At 40.3% G+C, this 23,636-nt stretch overlaps 1 long non-coding RNA gene across 1 annotated transcript in view; it reads right to left on the bottom strand.

Annotated features, from left to right (window-relative positions):
- The window catches only part of LOC115099489, a 65,298-nt gene that overhangs the window by 5,385 nt on the left and 36,277 nt on the right, over positions 1–23,636 (bottom strand). The window contains exons 2-4 of the long non-coding RNA XR_003858798.1: positions 7,034–7,374; positions 5,672–5,832; positions 4,985–5,132 (exon numbers count right to left, since the gene is read on the bottom strand). This is a non-coding gene — a long non-coding RNA (uncharacterized LOC115099489). The remainder of the gene's footprint in view (positions 1–4,984; positions 5,133–5,671; positions 5,833–7,033; positions 7,375–23,636) is intronic.

The following is a 23,636-nucleotide window of genomic DNA, read 5'->3' as shown; positions in this document are numbered from 1 at the left end:
AATGTAACCTCTCTAGCACGTCATGAGACAAAGACCCAATCAATAATGGGGTAATTGAAATTTCCCATTATTGTGTTGCCAAATTTATTTGCCTTTCTAATTGCAGTTAGTATTTCATAGTCTCTTTCATCTTGGCCAGGTGGATGGTAGTATGAACCCACTACTATACTCTTACCCATCACACATGGAATTTCTATCCATAAGGATTCCAATATGCATATCATTTATTTTAAAGCATTTATTATCCGCCCTACCTATGTTCAGAGCAGGGTACAATAAGAACATATACAATTAGATCTGTAGGATTTTTATCATGCTTGACTCTATGCCATCCTTTATGTATAATGCCAGCCCTCCACATCAATATAATGTATATACTTATATCAGTGTTCCATTGGTTATCCTCCTCCTGCCACATCTCTGAAATATCTATAAAGTCTATATCCTTGAATAATGCCATATGTTCTAACTCTCCAATCTTACTATTCAAATTTCTGGCATTCACATACAGACATTTTAAAGCATGTTTTTATTTGTACTTATATTTCTATTGTATTCACAATCTGCTTATTAAAAGAAGATACATGCAGTATAAAGTTATTCATATTTGCATGTGCTCTATCCACATACATCTGGGCTACTCCAGCCTTAATCACAATCTCTCTACTGGGATATCCTGTCTTCCCTGTTTTGCATGTATCTTTGAAAGATACTTCCCTCTGAACCATTTGCTTCTTAGTGACTGTAGGTTTCCCCCCATGGTCTAGTTTATAAGCTGCTCTATCTCCTTTTCAAATGGTAGAACTTGCATCTGGGTTCCACCCTGGTTAATGTGGAACTCAGCACATTGGAATAGGTTTCTCCTTTCCTAAAATGTTCTCCAATTTCTAACAAATCTAAAGTCCTCTTCCCTGCAGCACCATGTCAGTCAGACATTGAGATTCTCAGCCTGCCTCTGGGTCCTGCAAATGGGAGGGTTGGGGTTTTTTTGTTTGGTTTTTTTTTGAGAATTCAATCCTGGAGGTTCTGGATTTCAATTTTCTAAGCAAAAGATTAAATTTAGCCTTCAGAATCTTCCTCCTGTACCTTCCTATGTCATTGGTACCCACATATACCATCTGTTGGCTCCTCCCCAGAACTCTCTAAAATCTTATCTAGGTGACACGTGAGGTTCACTATCTCTGCACCAGGCAGGCAAGTTACCAATTAATCCTCTTGCTCATCAGCAAGCCAGCTATCTACATTCCTAATGATTGTATCACCAACCATAATGGCAAACCTAACCCATCCCTCCTAGGGATACGTTCCTGGGACATATCCTCCGTGCAAGAGGATATGGCATCACCTAGAGGGCAGGTCCAAGCTTTGGTATCATTTTCTGCCAAACCAAACCAGGTTATCTTGCTCCTCCAAAGTAGCACATGGGTTGCATGAAGATCTCTTCTATATATCTCTGCCACTCTGGTCTCCAGAGATTGGATTTGTTCTCTGAGAACCAGAAGCTTTTTGCACTGGGTTCATACATATATCTTCTCACTAATAGGTAGATATAATCATATATGTGACACCCAGCGCAAAAGACTGCCTCACCACCTTGTCACTGCTGGACCTCTGTCTTCATCTTAATGTTGCAGAGTTCAAATTTTTATAGCTAAGGATTGGCAGTGCTTAATCAAAGTTAGGTGTCTTTTATGTTAGCTTGTCATTGACCTGTAATAGGACTAAAATCAGTCAATGACTAAAATGAGGGTTAATTACAGGTAATTTCCTAATTTAGAATGAAGAAAAATTTCTTTAGTGTGTTTACAGTATTTATAATAAAAAATGTGACTGAGGTGGGTGGGAATCAAATAACAATGATTATTTTCCAGCATACAGATAAACTCCAAATTAAATTAGTAATGGCTTCCCCTGAAAGTGACACTAACATATGTTGCTTTTGCAAAGGATTGTGCGCACTACAGTTTGAAATACAGCACAACACTTTTCCTCTATGATAGCCTTTCAACAGTGAGTGCATAATGCTGATCCTCCATAACTGTAAAGTGTGTCTATACCTGTGAGGTCTTGTGGGATCACCTCTGTGGATCCTTGGATGCTGCTTCTGGGGCTTGGGTTGAGGGTAGACCATGAGGTAAAAGGCCAGGGCCATCTCTCACACACATGACTGCCTGCTGTTCCTCGGGGGGGTTATCCTGACTCTGTGGCTATGCAAACTATCCACTGCTGCTTACCAGATATCACAGTAGTAACTAGGTTCTGCAAACCCTCCTCAGCTACCAGCTTTTCAATATTCCCTTCCTCTAATTCTTAAAATCCCTCTCCTGGTTCATATGAATCGGAAGGTTTTGCAGAAGTGTGCTGCAGACTCTGGTCAGAATGGAACGGGGAGCCCTGGGCTGACTTTTGCTGATGCTCTGCACCCCCACTGATGTTGATACCTCCACTTTTTCTGTCCCTGAACCATACCAACAGTGGAGATGGGAGCAGGCAGGTGCTGTTCCAGCTTCTCAGCAAACCTGTGTCTCATGCTGGTTTCCATTTCTTAAAACGTCCCTTTTGAGCTTGGTAGGAAGGCTCCTGGTCTTCATCCTATGCTCTTGTCATCACCACTGCTTTGGGTGCTTGCCCCACTTCTGTCTGAAGAAATAAACTTTCCTCTTCCTTTCTCATTGCTGCATCCATCTCTTGTTAATGATATGGAATTTATTAAATCACATTACTAGTTGGTAAGAGCTTTTAGTGTTACAATATTTGTACCCCCTACTGTGGACACAAACAGCAAACCAGTCAGCTTCGTTACAATTGGAGCACAGTGACATGCTCATTCTTGCTGAGTAACTATGTATACTAAGAATGTAAGTCAAACAGTGCAAGAATCACATACACTAAATTAATATGTAGGGCTGATGAGATCTCACTACAATATAAAAGAAGGGAACATTCTAGAGATGGAAGGTTTGGAGGAAGTAGTGGTCACTTGTGAGTGATAAAAGGGTACATTACTTAAAAGGTGGGTCAGTGAGGAGTAATATAAAAGGTGACTCAGAGGGCATTTTTACTGTTTGGAACACAACTTTTGTGAGTGGTCTGTTCATTTTTTTGAGAGGGTCCTATAGCTTTATCCTGTCCCTATCACAGAATCTGTATCCTCTACCTGCAATGAGTGGATAATAAGGATGTGAATCATTTTTGAACGATTAAAATTATCGTCAGATAATTTTAAAATCATCCAAAATCGTTAGAGTGCACGATACAATACAAATGCCCCTGATTTATCGTCAGGGGCATTTGTATTGTATCGTTAAATAGGGCGCGGGAAAACCGGCACACCAAAAAAACCCTAAAACCCACCCCGAACCTTTAAAACAAATCCCCCCACCCTCCCGAACCCCCCCAAAATGTTTTAAATTACCTGGGGTCCAGTGGGGGGGGGTCCCAACGCGATCTCCAGCTCTCTGGCCACGGCTGCGTTGAGAAATGGCGCCGGTGGCCCTTTGCCGGCGCCATTTTGAAGATTGGCAATACGGCCCACGTGCAGAAGGTCGCTCCCGGACCCCCGCTGGACTTTTGGCAAGTCTTGTCGGGGTCAGGAGGCCCCCCCAAGCTGGCCAAAAGTCCCTGGGGGTCCAGCGGGGGTCCGGGGGGATCTCCTACACGCGTGACGTCGGGAGCCAGGAACCAAAATGGCGCCGGCGCTACCTTTGCCCTGTCACATGATAAGGGCAAAGGGCCACCGGCGCCATTTCTCAATGCAGCCGTGGCCAGAGAGCTGGAGATCGCATCGGGACCCCCCCCCCCCCCCCACTGGACCCCAGGTAATTTAAAACATTTTGGGGGGGTTCGGGAGGGTGGGGGATTTGTTTTAAAGGTTCGGGGTGGGTTTTAGGGTTTTTTTGGTGTGCCGGTTTTCCCGCCCTCCCCTGATTTACGATTTTTAACGATTAAAAAAAAAAAACCCCACAACGATCAGATTTCCCTCCCCCCCAACCAAAATCGATCGTTAAGACGATCGATCACACGATTCACACCCCTAGTGGATAACTGCTCAGCAGGGTTTGGGAGTGTGATCTTGCAAAAAAAAAAAAAAAGAAAGGGGGGGGGGGAGAGAGTTGGAGAGATTACAAGAATATTACACAGAGAAAACAGGAGACTGCCCTTAAGTCAATGCATTTCACAAATACTTCACGTGCTGCAAGAAACAATCTGTTTGTATCTTTCAACTGTAGTGATTGCCTTACCTTGATGATACATACTGTAACCCTTTCACAGAGATTTTGACTTTCTCATGTTATTAGGTAGCACCCCAAACTACAAGTAGGCAAATTGTCAGTGAGTGACTCTAACAGCACATTTTGCCTCCTTCTGTAAATTAATCTAAATCTTTTCTTTCTAATCTCATTTTTCACTCTAATCTTTGAAGCAAGGAGCTTCATAACCTCTGCCTTCTCTCTGACGACCAACAGAAGAATGACAGAACAAACTGATCATGGCTCAAAGTGCTCATGGTTTCATTTTCACTTATGAATAATATGAAGTCATGGCATGCAGCTGCCAGCTATGATAGGCTGGTTGGAAAAGTACTGAAACATGATTGATCCTGCTCCTTCCTTGTCCCATCTCAAATGGCTCCATTCTATCTGGCTTGAAGTAAAAAAAAATAAAAATCCATGCTATGTTTCCTCCACAGACTTTGAGACTGAATTGAATGAGTTGAAAAGGTTTCAGATGTTTTCAGACAGCATTCTTTCAGTTTGCTTGCTCTGAACTGAACTAAATATTGACGCATTCATTGTATATTCCCATTCAGATCAAAATACATGGCCATCCCTACTTCAATCTGAGATTTTTATTGTATTTGAGCAGACATTTTAACAGAAAATATATATATAGACCTGGTCCAGTGTACATGCATATTAACAAAGTAGGAAGCAGCACAGCTGGGTAACTGATATTGTATATACTAATCCATGACAATACATACCTTTTGTCTTTCAAAGATCTATTAAAGAAATTCAGTGCAGAAAACTTCTTCCTTAGCAGGTGCTCTCTCTTTCTTTTGGCAAGTTTTGCATCCCCTGTGCTCCCATCTTCCATTTCTGTATTTCTTTTCTTCCTCCAGCTCATGTTACCTACCAAAACATTACAAAAAAACAGGTTAGCAGAAGAAATAGCTGCATTTATAAAAGTTATAGCCAAACTGAAATATATGTAAACTCAGGGGAGATGCTTACATAGAATACATTTTTTAGTCTACTAATCTGATTGGCCAGACCTGGCAGTTTTTCTCTATATATATATTCTCCATCTCCTATAAATCTCTGGATGCTTCAGTTTATGTTGAATAAGAGGGGATTTCATAGATATAAACTGGGACAAAGCATTCAGGGACTGATGCAGAATTTGTATCTCTACCTTTTAGAGAGTGAGCCACCGAAAATGACTTCATCACTGAGTGAAACAAAAAAAAAAGAAAAGGAGAATTGTAACAACTTTCTGTTCTAATTGCTAGGTAAAGAAGAAAACTCAAAAGTATGGCTTCATCTAAAAATGAGTGAAATGTTGGAGAACATACAAAGTATTTTTAGGTGAATACAATACAATATCTACCATGCTAGGACTAAAGCTAGAATCTTAAAAAATAATTAAATAAAATAAAGCTTCTACTCACCTTTCAGATCTTCCAAGAATACACAGAAAGCAAAATTTGAATGAACCTGATCAGCAGATCCTTTTCTTTTTCTCAGATGGAAATAATAGCTTGCCTTAGGAACACTGTGACCACAGTAGGTGTTGTGGATACCAGAATGGTAATTCTGCTAGGCTGTTTGACTAGTAACAAAAAAAATAAATTTCAATCACAGAATTCTACTTGCACACATTAAGTAAAATGCAAAATGCATCCTTGGGAGGAGAAAAAAGTTTCTCTTAAAAATCAAGAGCAGTGCATTATCCATGCTGTGTAGTGTGTGCTGCAAAGTGGTTTCAGGAAATGAGAGAAGAGAGGAACCAAGGAGGTTTTATTCATGATACCCCTACTTTAAAATGTCTGTGTTCACTTGCTGTAACATTTGCTTCATCATCATTTCCGTATTATGCTGCTTTGTCTCAAAGTAATTGCCCCTTTGCCTTCGATAATTAAATCAGTCTTTCCAGTCTATTTTTGATACTTACTAATTCTATTTACTTTAGCTTGACGGACTCTAATAGTTATTCTCAGTTGCTTGAAATGACTGACAAACTGCGTTGGTGCAAGTTGGATATTTGTCACCTTTCATAGAATTTCCTGATAAAATTACTTTGAAAACAAACCAGTTTGAATTAGGGAATTTTATTTTGCTACATATGGCATTAATGTGAACTTATTGTGATGAGTCCTTTCCTTATATTCTTATATAAAGATAAATGCAGATGTTGTATTCTGTTATTACAACTGCATTCACCTCTGTTTCTTGCAGAACCTTAGATGGTTCTGACTCCAGTTGTTCCTTTCTACTCAAATATAAAATTGCACTAGTGCACACTAATCTCCTTTGCCCATGCATCCCACTCATGTGGGGCCCATGTCTTTAGCCACCCTCTGAAGGCCTTATGAAGTTTTCTCAGTGAAGTATGGGTTGAATATGTGGAATATGTTGGGCATCGTTAATGTGTTGTGTAATCTTCAACTACATTTTGCAAAGGGGTAAAGAAAGGGGGAGGTAGGGTTGGGAGTTCAGAATTGTATATCTGACATATATGTGTTGTTAGCCTTGGTTGGAAAAGAGTACACCCACCCAAGACCCTTATTGGTTGTAATGCTCTGTGAATGTTAATAAAAAAGATTCAAACATAAATTGAGGGCCTTGATATCATATGAAACAGTATTGATAATAAATAAATTGCAAACACCACCAGTCCAAGATGGCTGCCGATTAGAGTGGATGCACACAACCTCGCTCCGCGAAAATCTTACTAGTTGCCTTATTGCCTGAAACGTTTTCCTGAAATGCCTCACACAAAAAAGGAAGGCAAAAGCAAAATCATCATTTACCTCAATGCCAAATTTGGATACAAGATAGCCACAAATAGAGTCGATGTTCATCCAACCCGTGCAGCAGTCACCGGAGGGAGGAGCCGTGGGAGACGCCGAGCTCCATGGAAGAAGGAATATCCCTCAGTCCCGTGCGCCGACTACCCTGGAACCACCATCGAGGATTTTTGGAGATATAATAGCTGATTGGTGAGAAGAGCAAACGGCTTCATTAAGAGCTGTAGCCCCGAGAAGAGATGTGGATATATCACTCTCTTCAGTGAGCACCGTTTTACAGGGCTCCACAGGCTTTGAAGCTGGAGCTAGACAACAAGATGAGGGAGATGATGACCCATTGGAACCTGGAAAAAGTGAACCAGAGGTAAATGTTATTTGTAAAATGTCATTGGTTAAGCCTCCAATAATAACTTTAGATACAATATGGAAAGTATTAGTTTCAATGGACAATTCCATAAATACTTTAATTGTTATGTTAAAAGAAAATTTACAAAATACCAAGAAGCTAGATTCCAAGGTAACAATGCTGGAAAATATTATGAAAGAGATGGAGCAGAAAATTAAAATGGTGGAAGAAGTTCAAATTAATCTTGTTAAGTCAGAGTATTTGCTTCAACAGAATGGAAAAATTGGAAAATGAAACCAGAAGAGTTAACCTGAGAGTACTAAATTTCCCAACGTTGAAAGCTGTATCCCCACGAGAACTGTTTAAAAGTTATCTTATAAATGCATTGAAATTTCCTGCAGAAGGGATTCCTGCTATATCTATATATTACATACCTAGGATTAGGGAAAAAAAGGAAGAGTTACAACAAATAGAAGGACAAGAAATATCTTTAAATGTTACCGCATTGTTGGATCTAACTAGAGACGGTCATGGAAACTAGAGACACTTTGCTGATCTCTTTTGTGTTTGGCGCAGAGAGAGATTCAGTTTTAAGATTCTTTCTTAGGAATCAAGAATATAACTTTCATGGTCATAGAGTCTGGATATACGCTGACGTGACAAAGAATACCCAGGAAAAAAGAAAAATATTTCTACTGATGAGGAACGAAGTTATATCAAGGGGGGCAAAATTTAATCTCCCCTTGTAAATGTATTATAATTTATCAAGATTCTAGATATATTTTCTTTGACCCTTTACAATTAAGAGTATATCTGGACTCACATTCCTGAGAGAGTTTCAATGGGGTTTGGTGCTTAGAAGCATTATAACATGGGTCACACTCTAAAGGGCTATTCTATTGTTATAGGAATATTGCCTTTTTATAACTGCTCTGTGTCTTGGACTCCCAAATTCCCTATTACTTTTCAGATAAGTGATTATATTGTTATACTTAAGATGTATTAATTTCCTTTTGAATATAGAGATGTATTTGAACTATCTGATATTCTTAGAACAAATGGTTCTGTAAGAAATGTTGAAATTTCAATAAAAACAAAACTAAAAAAAAAATTGCAAACAAATGTAGGTTATTGAGTGACCATACAATTCAAATTTGCATGTGAAAGTGAGATCAATCAACTGAAGCTTTGCTAAAATACATTCTTACAGAAATATATGGATTTTAAAATATTCATTATAGGACCAATCATTCATATGTGACTATTTTAAAACATGAAAATACCATTTGTTGGAATCATGGCCCCATCTATCTCTTAAATTTTTGTTAATTTTATTCTATGCATATAAAATGTCAGCAGAACCAGGGGTCATGATTTACAACTCCAGGGAGGAAGACTCGGAACCAATGTCAGGAAGTATTTCTTCATGGAGAGGGTGGTGGATGCCTGGAATGCCCTTCCAGAGGAAGTGGTGAAGACCAAAACTGTGAAGGACTTCAAAGGGGCATGGGATAAATACTGTGGATCCATAAAGTCTAGAGGATGTGAATGAAGAGACATGGGAGTGGCTTGCGGGAATGACGGCTACTACCTGGAGATTAATATCCTTATTCAATAAACATACACACGATTAATGTGACTCCAACATTGCTCTATGCTTCAACGGCAAGAGGAAATGTGGAAAAAAGGATTTGCATCCACAAAAAAGCAGGGGAATAACTTGCTTGTTACGGCAGTTACAACATCAAACCAAATAAGCCTGATACTTCATTTTCAATGCATATCCAGCATAGCTCTTTGTTTCAACGGCAGGGGAAATGAAGAAAAGAGGATTTATATTCAGACAACTACCAACAAGGACTGAATTACATAGTCTGGGTAAAACAAATAAACATGGGTGTAACTTGCTTGTTACGGTGGTCACTACCCTGAATCAAGCCTGATACTTCACTTGGAATACATATCCAGCACAGCTCACTGCTTCAATGGCAGGGGGAATGAAGAAAAGAGGATGTATATTCAAAAAACCAACAAGGACTGAATTGCGCAGGCTGGGTAAACAAGCGTGGGAGTAGCTTGCTTATTACAGCGGTTACTACCCCAAACCAATTAGCTAGATACTTCACTTAGATGCAGCTCCAGCACTGCTACCTACATCGATGGCGAGGGTGGAAGGGAAATAGAACCAAAAAGTTACTTAAAAGGGACAAGAGTAACAGATAAGTATGAAAAAATAAGTGTGAAAGCTTACTGGGCAGACTGGATGGACCATTTGGTGGTCTTATGCCGTCATTTCTATGTTTCTATATTTCTATATAAATAAACTATAGTGAAAGAGCTCCCTCAAACTGTCACACCACTTGAACATTCCCATCTCCTGTAGAATTTCAACACTCTCTCCAGGTGGACTTAATTTGGAACAAGATTTGTCTTCTTTTCAGTGATTGTTAATATGCTTTTATAATACGTGTAGACTGTTTTTAGGTTGTGTTGTTTTTTATAATTGCGATGGAGAAGGTACAGAGAAGGGCTACCAAAATGATAAGGGGAATGGAACAACTCCCCTATGAGGAAAGACTAAAGAGGTTAGGACTTTTCAGCTTGGAGAAGAGACGACTGAGGGGGGATATGATAGAGGTGTTTAAAATCATGAGAGGTCTAGAATGGGTAGATGTGAATCGGTTATTTACTCTTTCGGATAGTAGAAAGACTAGGGGACACTCCATGAAGTTAGCATGGGGCACATTTAAAACTAATCGGAGAAAGTTCTTTTTTACTCAACGCACAATTAAACTCTGGAATTTGTTGCCAGAGAATGTGGTTCGTGCAGTTAGTATAGCTGTGTTTAAAAAAGGATTGGATAAGTTCTTGGAGGAGAAGTCCATTACCTGCTATTAAGTTCACTTAGAGAATAGCCACTGCCATTAGCAATGGTTACATGGAATAGACTTAGTTTTTGGGTACTTGCCAGGTTCTTATGGCCTGGATTGGCCACTGTTGGAAACAGGATGCTGGGCTTGATGGACCCTTGGTCTGACCCAGTATGGCATTTTCTTATGTTCTTATGTTCTTATGATTTGTTAAAGTCAGGATAGTAGGAAATTGTTCCAGAGACAATGTGGTCAAGCATAAGAGATGTCCATCCAGAAAGAACTGTAGTCTCTAAAACCTTTCATCTTCGTCTAAAGACCAGCATCTGCAAGTCATCGCGGGAGTTATAGATAAGTACACCAAGTATTACACGTGTAAAAGTATTTAAGACTTTAAAAACCATGGAATCTGCAAACTCTATTCAACTTATTAACACAGAACTGATATTAGTAACATTAGTGGTATTAGTATTATTACAGTTATATATTTATCACATTTGCTTGAGGACACTGAAAGTTGATAACCTCTGTAAAAAAAAAACCCCATTTATATATTTAATAGCATGGTAAATATTTTATAAAATAGAATTTGAAATATTACTATACTTATCTGAAAGTAACTTGTTTGGAATGTTTTAAAACCCGGGAGCGATCTCCCGTTCTCGGGCCGTCGGCTGCCACTCATAAAGATGGCGCCGGTGGCCCTTTGCCCTTACCATGTGACAGGGAATCCGTGCCATTGGCCGGCTCTTGTCACATGGTAGGAGCACTGGATGGCCGGTGCCATCTTTAAAGATGGCGGTGGCCATCTTTACGATGGTGGCGGCCATCTTTAAATATGGTGGTGGCCATCTTTACGATGGTGGAGGCCATCTTTAAAGATGGTGCCGGCCAGACAGTGCTCCTACCATGTGACAGGGGCCGGCCAATAGCATGGATACCCTGTCATATGGTAAGGGCAAAGGGCCATCGGTGCCATCTTTATGAGTGGCAGCCGACGGCCTGAGAACGGGAGATCGCTCCCGGGACCACCACTAGACCACCAGGTAATTTTAAAATGTTTTGGGGGGATCGGGACGGTGGGAGAAGCTAAGGGGTCATTTTTAAAGGGTCGGGTGGGTTTTTTTTTATCGGGCCATCGGCGCCATTTTTGAGTGGCAGCCAAAATGGCGCCGATGGACCGAGAGCATAAGAACATAAGAAAATGCCATACTGGGTCAGACCAAGGGTCCATCAAGCCCAGCATCCTGTTTCCAACAGTGGCCAATCCAGGCCATAAGAACCTGGCAAGTACCCAAAAACTAAGTCTATTCCATGTAACCATTGCTAATGGCAGTGGCTATTCTCTAAGTGAACTTAATAGCAGGTAATGGACTTCTCCTCCAAGAACTTATCTAATCCCCGCGCCCCCACTGGACCACCAGGTACTCATAAAAAGCTTTGGGGGGGGGGGGTTCGGGAGGGTGGGGGAAGGTAAGGGATTCGTTTTATAGGGTCGGGGTGGGTTTAAGGGTTTTTTTGGTGTGCCAGTTTTCCACGCCCTCCCCCCTCCCCCGATTTACGATTTTTCATGATAAATCGGGGGAATTTCTATTGTATTGCGACTCAACGATTTTTGACGATTTAAAATATATCTGACGATTGTTTTAAATCGTCAAAAAACGATTCACATCCCTATCACTAATGAAGAAGTTTATGCAAGATTTCTTCCAGAGTCCAGCCTGAATTTATCATATGATTACCCTAAGACAGCTAATGGTGCCACAGTCCCTTATTCTTTCTTTGGTAATTGTTTGTCTCTGTTCTGTATGTGTGATCGAGGTGAAAAATTCTGCTAGTGTATGGTTTCTGTGTAGGGTTCTGTTTTCAATAGGAGTTGTATAAGACTTCTAGATCCTCATGTAATAGTTGAAGGGCTCTCTTTCCTGGATAGGGTTGTTGTTGTTTGAGAACTGGGAGTTAATATTATTTTGACATTGCAGATATGTTTCTTGGGGTAAACTATATTCTTGGCAGGCTGTGATAGCTTATATTGGATTTATCCAATAAAAATACTGTATATGAGCTAATGAGACAATATAGGTCCCATTATTAAAGCTGTTAAAACTTTTGAAATCCAATATTATTTATACTATTTTCGCACAGACACACTTGGCTCATAACACACAAATTTGAACTCATCTTATAAAAAAAAAATTGCATGATGCTTTTGGTGCTACAATAATTAAGAATTCAAGACCCATCTACAGATTTAACATTAATCCTGTTGATCCCTACCGATGCAGTTGTTGCGGTCAGGGGTGGACCTTTGTCCTGGGGCAGAGGTGGAATGCCTCCTGAAAGAGAACAGGAGGAAACTGCCCCCAGGGGGCAGAGCACTGAAGGAGACAGAGGCTAGGAAGAGCTTCACCACTGGAAGCCCGAGGTTCCCCCAGGAGTAGCCTGTAGGGACCCGGGCCGCTTGGACTTAGATGGGCCTCGCAGAGTCTCCTAAGAGAGTGAAAGTCTGGTGTGTCCACGGAGACAGGGGGAGCACGATTGGGTTCAAAGGTGGCTGCTGGTTGGAACAGGAAGAATCAGAACAGAATGAGGAACAGAGCCAGAATCTGGAGACTAGGTCAGGCAGGCAAAGGTCAATGTCCAGAGGTCAGTCCGAGGATTGGTCAGTAAAGCAGAGGTCAGGTACCGGAGGTCAGACAAGGTCAAAGGCAGGCTGAGGTCTTGAGGCAGGCAGCAGGCAGGTCAAGAGCAAGCTGAGGTCTTTGAGGCAGGCGGCAGGCAGGTAGGTCTGGAACAAGCTGAGGTCAGTACCAGTAAGACAGTCCGAGGGTACTACCTTGGTAGACAGACAGACAAACACAGGAACACGCAGGATGCAGAAACGAGTCAGGAACAGAAGGATCCTGGAACGAGACTAGGAACAAGTACAAGCACAGAGGCAATCTCAGAACAAACTGACCCGATTGCCAAAGCAAGGAAGCAGAGACAGGAACTTCCTTATTTCGGGAGGTCAATCAGGGCGCGCCGCGGAGCTAGGACCCGCCCTTAGCCCTACATGAGTCTAGGCAGTCTGCGCACACATATGGGTGTGCCCAACATGGCCAAGGACGCCAAACCTTGGCGTGAGGCCCGGCGTGCAGTGGAAGGCCCGGCAACTGCTGCCACAGGACGCCAGGGCTTAGCAGGACTGGCAACTACCATGAGGGAGATTGTCCCGGGACCCGCTGTGGAACCATGAAGGTAAGCAGGCCCGCACGCGGGGCGTGTAACAGCAGTTCTTCCAGCAAAACATGACTGTGTTGAGGGACTGTACTGCTAAAGAATGCACCTTTTGTATTTAAGTATTGTGAATAAAAAAATTATTAGAGGAACTTATCAAGTGCGTTGTGCAATATTGAACAGCTTCTTACAGATTATCACATATTCCTTATTGACAGCTTCACTTGCATTTGTGATTTTGTCACTCAAATGTTTCATTGTACATTAGTTCATTCCAGCTAGGACTATGTATTAAAAATTCCCTCCTCCCAAAAGAAGAGCTCTCTTCATTTTGGTTGCAATAGCTAAAGTTGAAGTTATACAATTGCTCCCAAGTTACAAACTTGTGTTAATTCAACCCTTTTATATGTCTTTATTTTGTTCAACGATTTCCCTTCCTTTACAAAAGCATGGAGATCCCAGTAAAGCTTTGCTGCAAAAATATATAGAAAAGGAAACCTGGTGTAGCTAAGCCACTGTGAATCAGAGAGAGACATTAGATGGTAGACAGCACCTTATTCTCATGTTAAGCAGATTCAACATAGCCCTAGCAAAAGCATAAATATTTATATGACTTACAGTAATACGTGCTGTAATAAATGTATATTTATGCTTCACTTTAACTGCCTGGTATGTACTTGTGAAACGTCGCATGCTCAGTATGCTCTCTGTTCCTTCTGAAATCAGTAACAATGCCTTAGCTAGCATACTAGGATCTTGCTTACATCAGAGCTAGAAAGCCATCTTTACTGCCTGACCAACGTGAGAAAAGCAGCAGATTAAAGAGGTGCACCAGAATCTTTCCGAACAGAACAAAAAAAAATATGTGAGTACTTCTGAGACTAAGCGGTTAATTCTGAACTTAATAGCAGGGCTTTAAAAGTGTACGTTATTTGTGAGATGCTGCCGACGTGAAGAAAGGTGCGGCAGCCTGGACCGCTGTCCATCATTCGTGGTGCTGAAACTCACGCTACTGTGCTGACAGACTCTTAACTTACATTTCTCTCTCCACAGATCACATAAAAATAGCACTGTGACTTGTGGAATACCTCTGTTCGTATAGAGTAATAAATATTCCCAGCTTATATGGATGAATTCCTGTATGCAAACTTTCTCTTTAATATTTTAGCTACCGTTAGATCATTGTATCAGAGCTTACAGTTTTCTTTTGTTTTACCGACAAAGTTGTTCATATTCTTTTGCTATTCTGAAATGTTTAATTTGAGGGGGCTTTTTGGTCGAAGAAATAATACATGTAATAGTAAACTGAGAGGTGGATTAGCCAGTGGATTGGAGATCTACAGGTTGCCTCCATGGCAATTAAACACGGAAACCTATTTAACTACTAAGAGCAGTTACTCTCTCTCTATTTTTTTTTAAACTTCCTGGTTAATGTTTGATTTTATAGGGTGAGCAACTACAGTACTTTCCAGAATTTCCACTAATATACCACTATAGTGTAGTACTTGTGAATTTCTAAACACTGTACATCTACATGAAAAATAACTGGTATGGACTATAGATACTATGAGAGAATATGAGCTGTATGAATCTGGCAATCATGTGTAAACAATTCTTCATAACTGGAATAGTTCACTCAGATGTAGGATAAATATTATTTTGGAGCTATTCAGCTACATATATAGATATTTAGGAAGTCAAAGCATCTCAGACAGAGATGCCATTTCAACTATTAGTGATTCTGATAGAATTCAAAGCAAATATAGGTTATGTATGCAACACAGCAGGAAGCATTGTATCGGAGCAATGCTGTATTTAATTGCTGTATTTAATTAAAATGACACTAATGCTCTGCATTGTATGTTCTCATAGATTAGATTTGGAAATGTTGCCTAGGTCTGTATAAGTATGTGCTGATCCTGTTAATTACCCAGTAAGATAACTTTTACATCTCAAGAGGCAAGAGTTTAGAAAAGTGAAGTAATATTATAAGTATTGTACCATAGTTGATTTAAAAACCTTGGTTTAATATGATTTCTCTACTGATTATTAATTGTTCACCAATTCACTGTGTTTAATTTATTAGGGATGTACACACATTTTTTTTTTCGTTGGTGTTTCATTTTTGGGTCTGGGGTGGGCCATTTCGGTCCACTCTCTGAACCTGAAATCTTTTTTCGTTCCTATTTCAGAAAAACCCAGAAAAAACAAAATAAAACCCCACCCAACCCTTCAAATTATTTAACTATAATCCCCTCCACCCTCCTGACCCCCCCCCCCCCCAAGACTTACCAAAAGTCCCTGGTGGTCCAGCGGGGTCCCTGGAGGGATCTTCCCCTCTCAGGCCATCGGCTGCCAGTCATCAAAATGGTGCCAGTGGCCCTTTGCCCTTACCATGTGACAGGGGCTACCAGTGCCATTGGCTGGCCCCATCACATAGGAGCAATGGTTAGCCCATGCCATTTTTTAATTTTTTAAGTTGGCACGGGTCATCCATTGCTCCTACCATGTGACAGGGGCTGACCAATGGCACCGGTAGCCCCTGTCACATGGTAAGGGCAAAGGGCCACTGGCACCATTTTGATGACTGGCAGCCGATGGCCTGAGAGGGGAAGATCCCTCCAGGGACCCCGCTGGACCACCAGGGACTTTTGGTAAGTCTTGGGGGGGGGGGTCAGGAGGGTGGAGGGGATTATAGTTAAATAATTTGAAGGGTTGGGTGGGGTTTTATTTTGTTTTTTCTGGGTTTTTCGGCTGCCAGTCATTTTGATGACTGGCAGCCGATGGCCTGAGAGGGGGAGATTGCTCCTGGGACCCCTGTTGGACCACCAGGGACTTTTGGCAAGTCTTGGGGGGTTGGGATGGTGGGGGTTTGTAATTAATTAAATTTGAAGGGTTGGGGTGGGTTTGGGTTTTTTAAAATGTGTCCTTTCTCCCCCCCCCCCCCCCCCAAAATAAAAATGATAGGAAAACCACACAAAATTTCGTGGGTTTTCCTTTCGTTTTGTCAGCCCCCCGAAATACAACGATATAGGAAATACCGTCTTTATTTCCTATTTCATTGCAAACAAATGCACATCCCTGTTATTTATATCTGAAATTATGCAGAAATGTCAACACACATAGTTACTAACAGATGTAATGTCTTTGATAAAATAATATTGAATATTTCAATAAATGTCATGGATTTTTTTGGATGGGAAAATATATCTAGTTATCAAGTCATTTTTGTAAACAAATGTAAGTTTAGCAGTAATAGTAGGTTGCCCTTATTTTTATCCTAGCTTGACTATGTCAGTTTCTATACAATATGCAGCTAGGATAAGTTGTATTGAAAAGCTAAAAAGAAAATGTATGTTCCTGGTTTAATTGCACAACTATCCTCATGTTCCACATACATTAAGTTTTTGATTTGTATTTTACTATGATTTTTTTGTCCTGGCTTGCATTTCCTCCATACCTTAGCTTTCTGCCCTGACCATGCTTACTGCCATGCATGTTGGGTGGGGGTGGAGGGGGAGAGGAAGAAGGGAGGATTAAAGCTAAAGACACCTTGCACCCTCATTCATGGCCAACATAGACTTTCCCCTGATTATACTCCACCCTGCCCCTCTATATCCCAGTCATGCAGCAACTGTTTTTGGTAGGGGACAGACACTAGCTCCCTTCAGAACCCAGTACAAGAGAACACTGAATCTTATTTGTAAGTACCACTTTAGTGCAATGGCTGAAACTCCCTCCCCTTACCCCCCCCCCCCCCCCCAGCTGCTGTAATCATTGTCTCTTCAATGCTTCCTGGCCCTGATAAGCAAATGGTCAGTTAGGGACTTACTCATTTAATTCTGTATGACAGCACTGGCAGTGGGCCTGCCCCCACAGTGAAATTTAATATTTCTCTATATCACAAAATAAATCCTTGAACCTTTTATTTTATAGCTGTATAATAGTGAATCTGAGTTTATATCTTTGATGAGAAGAAACTTTAGCTAGGTAGTTGAAAGTATCCAAGCTGTGGCTTAAGATGTCATTATCACATATGGAATTAAATTATTACCAAATAGTCTTACTTCTAGAGGTATAATAATATATAAGAAAATATTGACTCCCTTAGTTCCTAGATGTACGATTACCAAATGGAAAGATACCAATAGTATTGCCTTTTTTTACCATTTTACTAAAATTTAACATTTGACATATATATTGATAAACCAAAGTGCATCAATGTTAGGAAATTGACTGTTGTAGTTTGAGGCAACCACTAGAATGTGAGCTATTATGAGTTGTTCTTGAGCCTTCTTCTGAAATGAGCAATCTGTAAGTATGTTGCATTCCAACATTTGTCAATATTTTTTTTCCACAATGAATGTAGTATTCCAGCCTTTTAATGCCTACATGTAGTTTCAGTACAATTAGTCTTTAGTTAGTATGTTGGATAATAGTCTAATGAATAACACTGTATTGTACTACATAGGACCACTTGAGTTTGAATCCCAAACCCATCTCCTGTCCTTGGGCCAGCAGGTATTGAGTGCACTATGGAGACATCAAACATATTCCCAGATGATCACGTGCCAAGCAGTTAGAGCATACTTGAACTAGGCTCTGAAGAAAGTTCTGGTCTATTCTCTTTAGAGTAGTTAAGGGTACATGCACAGAGATTTAAAAAAATCCCTGGCTGCTATAAATCAAATCTCATTGAGGCTCAGTTTCAGACCCTCCCCTCTCCTGCCATACATGGCATTGAGTATGGTTAGATTAAGAAGCTGCTGGACTGGAAGCCCAGGAGTTAGAGAAAACTAGTCAATCCTCTAGGAAAAAATATTCAATTAGGATTCTCACTAATGCTGTTAGTTTACTTTCATGGATCATTAAATAGAAATTTTGTATTTGCCATTTTAAAAACAGCAGTTCTTTGACCAACAGTAGATGCCCCTTCCAATTTAGAGTTTAGGAACGCTTGTTTTAGAAACCTCTGATTTCATCTGATTTGTAGAGATAAAAACTAGTACACTTTTATTTCCAATGCTGTCCTTCATCCTCCAACAGTATAGATATATGTTCACTAAAGGAATTCACAGTTTCAATTGATAAAACATTCTCTTTCTGAGGATCTTTTCCACTTCTAGTCCAACAAGTGATAGCTAATGGCTTACATCATAAAGACACCAGGCTTTCATTACAAATGCAGGACTTTTTTAATTGCCAGTTTAGGTGGAAGTACTTCCAATATAAAGCCAGTTGTATTTCTCTCTGGGATAAGAGGCACAGATTACCCTGTTTACAGTGAACAGCTGTATTCCAGCAGTTGCTAGATGGCTGGTAAAGAAAAAGCTCAGGTTTAAATCTAATACATCAGAGATGTTCTGGTTGGGCAAATCACAAGTACCAGATCAAGAACGAGGAGTGCTTATGACGACTCCCCCCCTTGCTATCAGCCAGACTGTTTGGACTCAAAGATATTTTTGGAGGCAGAAAATGCCTCTTTGACCCAGGCAACATTCGGAAGCCTTTAAAAGATTAGAAAGCTCAAAGCTTATCTAGAAACACCTGATTTAGAAACAAGAATGGTCAAGAGGCTTTGTCCTTTTTTAGATTCTTGATTTTTTAAAACTGGGATGCAGGCTCTGGTCATTGCTCAGTTGGATTTCTGTAATGGTCTGTGTGTGGGCCTCCCTGAGAAACTCATGCAATGGCTAAAATGCAAACACCCAGATTGTATCTCAGAGCTCTTGTAGGACATCTATGGCTCCAGTGTTGCATGCACTTTGTTGGTTAGCATGTTTTCTGCACATAAATCTAGATTACAGATCCCATTGTCAGAATTTCTGCTTTTGCCCATAGACTGACACAAGCACTGGAAACTTTACTCCAACACAGGGGTAAAATTGCCAGTGCTAAGAAAACACGAGTTAAGTGGTGCAATTCTCTGCATTGGGGGGTAATAGTTAATGCCTTCATTTGCATGGGATTTCCAGGTGAGGGTAATAAGCAGGATGCATATTTTTACATGCATATTTTTTTGTGTGCAAAACTCCTTTCCACATCAGGAGTAACATTTGCACCCAAAATATTTAAGTACAACTAAGGGTAAAACTGTGTGCTCTGCTGAATGGACCTTATTGCATTGGTCTCTTATGTAGGAAACAAATCCAGAACCTCCATGGCTACAGTCTCAAAAATGCTTCCCATTCCAAGCGCAGGACCCCAGATGCAGGTTGAGCTCCATAGTCTCAATGCGTGGATGAGATGATGGTGCAGGGAAGAGGGGAACTGGGGAATATTTTGGGGAAGGGACAGGCTATTCTGCTGAGATGGGATCTATCTTAACCAGAGTGGAGCCAGGCTTCTGGCATTAACATTTAAAAAAGAGATAGATCAGATTTTAAACTAGCCTATTGGGAAAAGCCAACAGTTGCTCAGAAGTGCATGGTTTGTAGGGATGTAACTTCCGAAGATACTTGCAAAATAGGGAAGTTAGAATATCCCAGATGAGAGGTTATTATTATGGCTGAAGTAGGCCAGACAGACATAGACAAAGAGCACCCAGATGTGAATGACTTTAAACTGCCTATATCATTTGCTAATAAGCAGGTTGTGAAAAAGAAATTAAAGTACAAATAAAAAACATACTTTAAATGTTGCATGTGAATGTCAGAACTCTAAACAGTAAGATTGGTGAGTTAGAATATATGGCATTATAGAAGGATGTAGACATTATAGGCATTTCAGAGTCATGGTGGAAGGAGGATAATCAACAGGACACTGTGATACCAGAGTATAAATTATACTGATGTGATAGGCAGATCAAATTGCTGGAGGGGTAGCACTAAATATAAAATATGGCATAGAAGGAAACATAATAAAAATCCTGAATGAAACAAAGTACACTGTGGAGTTTTCATGGATACATATTCTATGTGTGATGGGTGAGCATATGGCAGTGGTGTATATTACTGGCCACATGGCCAAAATGAAGAAACAGACTGTGAAATGCTAGCTGAAATTTAAAAAAACTCAATTACATTTGACAATAATAATGGGAGATTTAAACTACCCCGGTAAGGACTTGGTCAAGGTCTCATCAGGACATGCTAGAGCAGTTGTTTCCACATGCCATAAATGACTGCTTCATGGAGTACCTGGCCCTAGAACTGATGAGAGGTGCAGCTACTTTAGATTTAGTTCTCAGTGGGGAATTGCATGACCTGGTGCAAGGGGTTACAGTGATGGTGGCCTTTAAGCAATAGCCATCCTCGTGCAATTAAATGTGATATATTCACTGGAGGGGAGGGTGTTATGTAAAACTACTACAGTAGCATATAACTTTAAAAAGGAAGACCATGACAGAATGAAAAAATTAGAAAAAAAACTAAAAGGAGCAATTGTAAGGGTTATAAAACTGCATGAGATGTGAACATTGTTTAAAAATATCATTTTTGGAATCCCAGATAAAATGAATATCATGCATTAAAAAAGGTTGAAGGAAGATGAAACGATTGCCAGTGTGGTTTAATGGTGAGGTAAAAGAGGCAGTTAAAGCTAAAAGCGCATTGTTCAAAAACTGAAAACAAATCCAAACAATGAAAATAGGCATGAGCAAAAGTACTGGCAAGTTAGATGTAAAACAGTAATTAGACAGGCCAAGAGAGACTTTGAGAAAAAGCTTGCCAGTGAGGCAAAAACTAATAATAACTTTTACAGATATATTTGAAGTAAAAAGTCTGTGAAAGAGTCAGTTGAGCTGCAGATAACTGAGGAACAAAACACATGCTCAGATAGGGCAAGGAAAGAGCAGAAAAATGGAATGAGTTCTTTGCCTCAGTCTTTACGGAGGAGGAGGTTGGGAACATACACACAACTGAAATATTCGTTAATGGTAGAGATTCTGAACAACTACAACAAATATCTGTGACAACAGAGGATGTAATAGATCAAATTGGCAAACAAGAGAAATTACTGGGACCAGATGGCATCCACCCCAGAGTTCTAAAAGAACTAAAACATGAGATTGCTAAACTGTTAATAGTAATCTGTAACCTATCATTTAAAACAACTATAATTCCTGAAGACTGGAAGGTGACCAATGCAATGATTTTTCAAAAAGGCTCCAGGGCTGATCTGGGAAATTATAGACCGGTGAGCCAGATGTTGGTGCCGAGAAAAATGGTAGAAGCCCTTGTTAAAACCAAAATCACTGGCCACATAGTTGGACATGGCTTAATGGGGAAGAATTAATATGGTTTTAGCAAGGGGAAGTCTTGTCTTACCAATTTCTTTTTAGACTTTTTTGAAAATGTAAATAAAAAGAATGTGCGTTTGTTTGAAACAAAAATGGAAAATGGGATGAATGAGTCCATTTTTGTTTCAAAACAACCAAACAAATTCAAGCCCCAAAACCTGCAAACTTGTTCCAATTTGTTTTCTGCAAATAGTGCACACAGTTTGCAAACTATGAGCTCAATATTCAGTAGAGCAGTTAGTGGACAAGTTATATGGCTAAAGTTAGTCGATAATTGGTCCTGTATGTTCAGTGGGATAAACGTCCCACTGAATGTACTTGTTTAAATTTATTCGGCTACATGTAGCTGGATAGCTTAAAAACCTAATTGGAAATGTTTGAATATAGCTAGATATGTGCTGGAAGCGTAAGCTACTTGTAGCTTATGCTTCCAGCACTTGTCTTATCAGATTAACACTGGAAATGCACTCCACCCATAAACATACGCTCCATCCTCTCAGGCATATATACAAACATCCCCATCCTCCCTTATATGCACTCACACCGACACCCACCATAGGGAATTGGAAATAATGGACACAGCCTCTAAAATCACACCCTTCCTCGCATTCATACACACTCTCTCTCTCACACACACACACACACACATACACACACTCCCAAACCACACCTCCATAGCCAAAGCCCCTATCTACATAATTATTTACAAATTTTTATATACCGTCATTCGGTGGGTTCCATTATAATGGTTTACAACATTTTTATAAAAGTATCTAATCCAAGTTTAAATTCCTATTACAATACATTTCATACATATAACAAGTGCTAAACACATAAAAGTAATTAAGATTAAAATATACGTAAAAAAAAACTAAGTACAAATAAAACATTTCAAATTATAATGATAGTTGGATGATAAATGGTAGGTAATATTGGCATAAGTAAAGAGTTATAGGACCCATGTAATAGTTCTACATAAAATATAATAAAACATTTCAATGATAGAAATAAAATCAACTAATAGTATATACATACAGCCATACACCTAAAAACCCCCAGCCACAACTCTGCTTACATACACACAGAGACCTGCTGCACTTTAACCCTCATCAATTACCCTTGCATACCTCAAATATGCACATCCATCTCTCCTCAACACCTCCTACAACTAAACATCCCATTTACATCCCCCCCATATACATGCACACAATCCCTGAACATATCACAGTCCTCCCAAAATATACCTACACACATAATTCCCCAGCCACAAATTCTCCCCACACTCTCTCACAACCACATTTGCTACATACAGACACACAGTCATAGCCAAAAAAAGCGCACATCCCACAACCCCAAACATGTACAATTCAGCCACAAGTCCCTCCAACCCACAAAAATCTACGCGCACCTTTGTACATCCATCCATCCAGATACAGTCCACACTACACAGAGCCCTGTACCCTCCAAATATACAAACCCAAACACACAACCACCACACATCCTTCCCCCACATACACGCACAAATCTGCACACATTCATTCCTTCCCCCAACATCCCACCTCATGCACCCTCATGCACGCCAAGTACATCCCTCACACACACACGCATGCATACCCTTTCTAAGAATCTATTTTGGGAAGCATTTCCACAGCCCTGTCTCTTCTGTCTTTCACTACTTGGTATCCCTTGCAGGAGGAGAAACTTAGCTTGGCATTGCATTTAACTCTGCACAGTCCCTCTGTTCCTTCTCTGCCTTTGCTTGCTATTTCGTTTTCTCCAAGCTGACTGCTGCCCCATTGGCTATATTATGGTCTCTTGCATAAAACCAAATGACTGTAAAAGTATTTCAGTGGCTCAGTGCTGATGCAGGCATGCACAGTACATCAGGGAACCGCAATAGAAAAAAAATGTTTTTTCAGGTATATGCCAGAA

The sequence above is a fragment of the Rhinatrema bivittatum genome, chromosome 9, assembly GCF_901001135.1.
Source record: "Rhinatrema bivittatum chromosome 9, aRhiBiv1.1, whole genome shotgun sequence".
In the NCBI taxonomy this organism is placed as follows: domain Eukaryota; kingdom Metazoa; phylum Chordata; class Amphibia; order Gymnophiona; family Rhinatrematidae; genus Rhinatrema; species Rhinatrema bivittatum.
The sequence above is the reverse complement of the archived record's forward strand: the minus strand, read 5'-3'. Positions and strand labels throughout refer to the sequence as shown.